We start from the raw sequence: 6,535 nt of genomic DNA on the forward strand, positions 1-6,535 counted from the left end.
CTGGAGCACTGGCCCTGGCGGACCCTCCATCCACTCACCCCCCACCATACACACACTTGGATATACATACATGCACATGCATACATACATCTTACTAAGACAGTAGCCATTGGCAACCATGTTTTGCGGTTTCTAACCCCAGACCCTGACAACAGGATTGAGTACCAGTGAGATGACCTCACCTGAGTATTTGGAATTCAGATGAGATAATTCTAACAATGTTGAGTGTTTTCTCTTCCTGGGAGACATTATAATCCTCAAGAGAGTCTGGAGCAGGGGAGGAGTGGAAGGGGAAGGGCAGGAAGAGAAGAAAAATTATATATATTGCACCTTATGAAATTATCATGTTTAAGGATAGACCCTGATTGAATATTGGTAACTTGGCGTCATTCACCCTACATACAGTACACGTGCATGAGTGAAGCATGCCTGCCTTTAGGTCCTGAGAAATAGTCTGTATCATCTCTAATAAATCCCCCTTACATCTTAAACTGTTCTAAAGTGTTTTCCCTTCACTTGCCACCAAAAGGTCCTCAACAGAGATCAAAGTTACAGCCTCTGATGGCAGAAAGTTTACTGTCCAAAGGAGAAATGAAATGTGGTGTTTTATGCACATCCAGTACCTCTATTGTCAAAGCAACTTAGACCCGAGTGTTTACTGTTGGCCACACATAGACACCATGGGGATGACTTATTTGGAAAAGGCCCAGGTGGCTTGCTACATTCCAGTCTTCCTCCTCCTCTCTCCTCCTTTCCCTGGGTTGAGGGAGCATGGAGTCCCACTCTTTAATTCAAAAGCCTTTCCAGTGCGGCTCACCTACCTCCATGTGGCCCTGGGCCCATCGTTGCCTGATCACCTCCATCCTTACTTTAGTGTTTGAGATGTGCCCTCCCTTCCAAAGCCATGGGCTCTAAGTAGCCTGGCCTGTCTTCTCATCTCAACATACCTAGTCTTCCTGTGAACAATCTGAGGGTCACATTCAGTACCATCTTACTAATCTGACTGTTGTTTTTTTTACATGCCATATGTACATATTTTCACATTAAGAAAGGTCTTTGTGTGACTGATGGTGAGGAATTCAAGCTGGCCACAGCCTTAGTTCCGGGGCTGCAGAGGAAATACCTTCAATGGTGCTGATGTCTTGAACATCATGGCTCAGAGGTGAGTGTCTGCGTGTTGGTGACCTCAAAAGTCTATACGTATTTAATGAACAATGGCGTGAGTTCATGTCATGTCAGTTTCAGGATGCCATTACCTACGTGATTTCTTTCCCGCGCCCATCCGACTGTGTTTATCGGCATTTGCAGTGTGAGAATCGTGCTAAGCATCTCTCATTAGCTATCACAGGGGTGGTAAAGGACATGGGCATCTTTTCACAGGAAACATGTTGGTGAGTATTTTTGGGTGGTGGATAGAGGTTCATGCCAAGTGGAGGAAAGCTTATTTGATTAAAAAGAGGACAACGGAGAGAGATGACGCTCATCAACGTTAACTAGAGTGCGGCAACAGCTGTGTTGTCGTGTAGGAAGAACAAAGGAAATTCCACAGTCAGTAAGACAGGTGACGACGATGATTTTAGATGGAAATAAAAGGATGAGACAGAGAGTGGCAAGGTGGGAAGATTGTAGCAGTTTGCCTGTGGCACGACCAAATCCGGGTTTACATCTGGTTAAATATTCAAGGGTTTGCAGATAATCTGGAAAGACTTCTCGTTAAGGCCTTGGGTTTATGCCTTAACAATAGGAAAGGAGTGGGACCAGGGCATAAAAAAAAGGGATTTTCCTGGAATACTGTTATTTTCGAGATGAGGTTATGTGAATCTATTATTCATTTTTTTCTCTTTCTTTTTTATTTTTTAAATTATTAAAGTATGATAACACATTTACAGGAGACTTGAGAAATACAGAGAGAGTTACATATAGATCCAGTATATATTACAATTTCTTAAGTAAATAAATTAAGATTTTTAGTTGGAGATTCAATATCAAACTCTCAAAAATTAACAGAATGAATATACAGAAAAAGTAGGATATAGTAGACCTGAAAAGTATATGAACCAGTTCACCATAATTAAGATTTACACAATTTTCACACAACAATAGGATACAAATTCTATTCAAGTTCCCATAGATTATAAACTAAGAGACCCTGGACCATATCTAGGGGTATAAAACAAGGTACAAAAAAACTCATTTATTTTTTAAGGCACACATGTAAAAGAAAAAGTCCAAAACTATATAAGATGATTCTGCTTTTATTAATTCCACTGATGGGCCTTTGGGTGCTTTTTATTACATTTGCAATTTCCCCAAAGCCTGTTTTTATCGAAAGCATTTGGTGACATTAGGAAGCATCTGTATTTGTTCAATCCAGGTTTCCCACCCAACTCAGCACCAACTGCATCTGTGGAGGAAAGAGAGAAACTGGGAGCAAACGAGATCAAGATTTTGTTTATTTGAAAGAGGACTGTCTCCAAGCGCATTCAGTCAGGGATCACCGTAAATATTTATTCTGGTGTGTGGAAAAGGAGGTATGTGTTTACAGGAGGGAGCAGAGTTGGTGGGTTTGGGGAAGCGCTCTACTTACCCCACTTGCCATGCTCTGCTCCTTGGGAGGCATCTCTCCTGGGGGGACAATGCTATGAGCCAGCGCTCCAAGTGACAAAAACCGCTCTGTGTGGACTGACAGCACCCCACTTGCAGGCAAGCGTCCAAGGCTTAATTAACTGGCCTGTGTGTTCAAATGCATCAGCTTTGGCTCCTGCTCTGGCTCCGTCCGCAGTGCAGGCAAAGACATGCTGCTGACTGTGGGTTCTGATGCTCCTTCATCCCAACTAATTAGAGGAGGGCAGGGCTGGCACCCCCCAACCCCGACCCCCAACCCCCAACCCCCCAGCCTCCCTGCTCACCAGCGCATTTTACGGTGGGTAGACTTGGCCTTGGGTCTGCTGGTGGACGCTCTAGAGACCCAAGGCCCTCCTCTAATCTGCGCTGTATTTCTCCTTGCATGATGATCAAATGCTGCCCACACTCTCTCCCCGAATTCTCTGATGGGCAGGGTTTCTCCAGTCTGGTCCCTGGCTGACTGGTACCTGCTTTGAACGGAGGATCAGCTCCCTGCCACAGGGGGCCAGACGTGCTTCTGTTCACCCCTCTCCTGCCTGAGTGCACATTTCAGCCGGCAGGCTTAGGGCTGCACAGTCCCAGTGCCTCCACCATCAGAACGGGCCTCATCTGTGGCTTTGCTCTCGCTGTGGGGCTCCCGAGGCTTGACTTAAACGTTGGCGGTTCTGCCGTGTCCTTGTCGGACTTGGTTGTGGTTTCTGGCTCCGCTCTCTTGTGTGTTCTCAACCTTGTCCTCATCCATCCTCACCCTTCACGCCGTTCCCCACCTCCTTAGGAGGCAATCATGACAAAATCTATTCATTGATCCCGGTCATCACAGACTCTGTCAGGGCAACTCTGCAGACAGACCACAGAGCACACAAGAGAAGAACGAGTGAATGTTCCTCTTTTCATGCCTCTTCCTAGGGGCTTCCCTGGTGGCTCAGACGGTAAAGCATCTGCTTACAATGCAGGAGACCCGGGTTTGATCCCTGGGTTGGGAAGATCCTCTGGAGAAGGAAATGGTGACCCACTCCAGTACTCTTGCCTAGAAAATCCCATGGACGGAGGAGCCTGTTGGGCTACAGTCCATGGGGTCGCAAAGAATTGGACATGACTGAATGACTTCACTTCATTTCTTCTTCTATGCCAGGGGGACCCAAAACTACAATATGATCGATGCTGATGACTGTTACAGGGGCTTAAGGTTATTTATTTGGGCTTCCCTGGTGGCTCAGTGGGTGAAGAGTCCACCTGCAATGCAGGAGACGCAGGAGACTCAGGTTCGATCCCTGGGTTGGGAAGATCCCTTGCAGAAGGGCACAGCAACCCACTCCAATATTCTTGCCTGGAAAATCCCATGGACAGAGGAGCCTGGCAGGCTGCAGTCCACAGCGCTGCAAAGAGATGGACAACACTGAATTGACTGAGCATGCACGCATGCAGGGTTATTTATTTATTCGTCTTGCTACATACTAATGTTAATAATGACATTTTTCTTCTTGCCCTGACTGGAAAGAATGCTTACTAAGAAGAAAGAATAATGTGTATCTTTTTTCTTCTTGGTTTCCAGATGATCTTAAAACTGGTTTTCTTAAAATACAGAGGGCAATTAATGCTGTAAGGCATAGGGGAAGACCTTATATTTTATAGGGAATATTCATTTTTTGGGGGTGGGGGTAGTCCATGCATAACAATTTTTGGTTAGAGGTAAATTCTAGGAGGAAGACATCCTTGTTCCTGACTTAGAGCCACCAAGAGGAACACTTAGGTTTTTACCAAGGTTCCAGAGTTTAAATTGTGTGACTCTTATGGATTTCTGTGGTGTAATACTAGGCTTTCCAGTTCTGAACAGAATCCAACTTACAGTTCTTTACCAAAATCACTGAAGATGGTGGCTGCAGCCATGAAATTAAAAGATGCTTACTCTTTGGAAGGAAAGTTATGACCAACCTAGACAGCATATTAAAAAGCAGAGACATTACTTTGACAACAAAGATGTGTCTAGTCAAGGCTATGGTTTTTCCAGTGGTCATGTGTAGATGTGAGAGTTGGACTGTGAAGAAAGCTGAGTGCCAAAGAATTAATGCTTTTGAACTGTGGTGTTGGAGAAGACTCTTGAGAGTCCCTTGGACTGCAAGGAGATCCAACCAGTCCATCCTAAAGGAAATCAGTCCTGAATATTCATTGAAAGGACTGATATTGAAGCTGAAACTCCAATACTTTGGCCACCTGATGTGAAGGACTGACTCATTTGAAAAGACCCTGATGCTGGGGAAGATTGAAGGCGGGAGAAGGTGATGACAGAGGATGAGATGGTGGGATGGCATCACGGACTCAATGCACATGAGTCTGAGTAAACTCCAGCAGTTGGTGATGGATGGGGAGGCCTGGCATGCTGCAGTCCATGGGGTCACAAAGAGTTGGACACGACTGAGTAGCTGAACTGAACTGAACTGAAGCATTTGGGAAATTAAAGGATTCCTGACTCCAGGAATATTCTTGTTCTTCAGTTGCTAAGTTGCGTCCGATTCTTTGCGACCCCATGGACTGCAACACACCAGTCTTCGCTGTCCTCCACTATCTCCTGGAGTTTACCCACACTCATGTCCATTGAGTCAGTGATGCCATCCAGCCATCTCATCCTCTGCCACTCCCTCTTCCTCCTGCCTTCAATCTTTCCCAGCATCAGGGTCTTTTCCAGTGAGTTGGCTCTTTGGATCAGGTGGCCAAAGTACTGGCACTTCAGCTTCAGCAAGAGTCTTTATAATGATTATTCAAGGTTGATTTCCTTTATGAATGACTGGCTTGATCTCCTTGCACCTACCTAGGAATCCCTCCAGGAATATCGGGAACATGCAGACGGTTTCCTCTTCTCTCCAGATGGCTGTGGCCTGTGTCTTCCCTTCCTGGACAAATCTGGAATCTTTGGGTAGATTTGTGTGGGGTGAACATCTCAAATCCCAGTTGTGGGTTTAGACATGGTCCTTCTAAAAGACAAAGTATGAAAGGTATTTATTAAAATTATTCTTGGTTTTGTTTTGTGAAATATGCCTTTTTAAAATTGCAGTACTTCATGTGAATTATGTATAAGCAGTGGCCTTGCAAAAAGCACTATACTTACAGCATGTGATTTATTATCATTGAGAAACCCCAAGACATGGCCTTATTAATATAACATCAAGTTAAGGGTGCATGTTTGATGTGTTTTTGGATTAACAACTGCAGGACCTGGGCTTCCAAACATCGATGGAAGCTTTGATGCCTCATTAAGCAAACTCCATTGAGCACTTGCTTTCTATTTTCTAGCAAAGCGACTTTCTGTTGAACTGATACAATTTTGCTTTTCTCCATTCCCCCTTAGCAACCTATTCTACTGATAACAGCATGGCTGACTTTTCAATGGTAATATCCTCCATTTTTGTGTGGTTTAATTGCAATTCATGCTTGTGAATTTTTGTGTCTGTCTTCTGAATGAGAGCCCCAGACTAAACGCGGATTCAGATGAGGTTCTAATTCTTCTATAGACAAAAGATTCTTTAGAGAGTCTGGCTGTGGGGGAGAGGTGAAAATGTGATCTGTTCGGTGGTGCTTTTATTGCTACTGCTCATGTAGCCTCCCAGCTGATGTTAGTGTCATAAACATTATTCATCAGTGGGAACCACCACTGAAGTCAGCGCTCAGCTGTACGTGTTGTTGGCTGTATTAATTCAACAGGGTTAGATATATTTTTCCCCCAAAGGAACTTAATTCCCATCATCACATGTTTTTCTCTTATAGGGAAAGTTTGCAGACCTCTGCAAATTCCATAACCAAACTCTCCCTGTGCTCTCTGATGAGTAGTAATTACATTTTTGTGGGATGGCAACAGATTAACTTGTGAGAATTCAGGTTAATTATTATTATTATTATTTTTCTGCTGTGTTCTAGA

The sequence above is a fragment of the Bubalus kerabau genome, chromosome 9 (genome assembly GCF_029407905.1).
Source record: "Bubalus kerabau isolate K-KA32 ecotype Philippines breed swamp buffalo chromosome 9, PCC_UOA_SB_1v2, whole genome shotgun sequence".
NCBI lineage: Eukaryota > Metazoa > Chordata > Mammalia > Artiodactyla > Bovidae > Bubalus > Bubalus kerabau.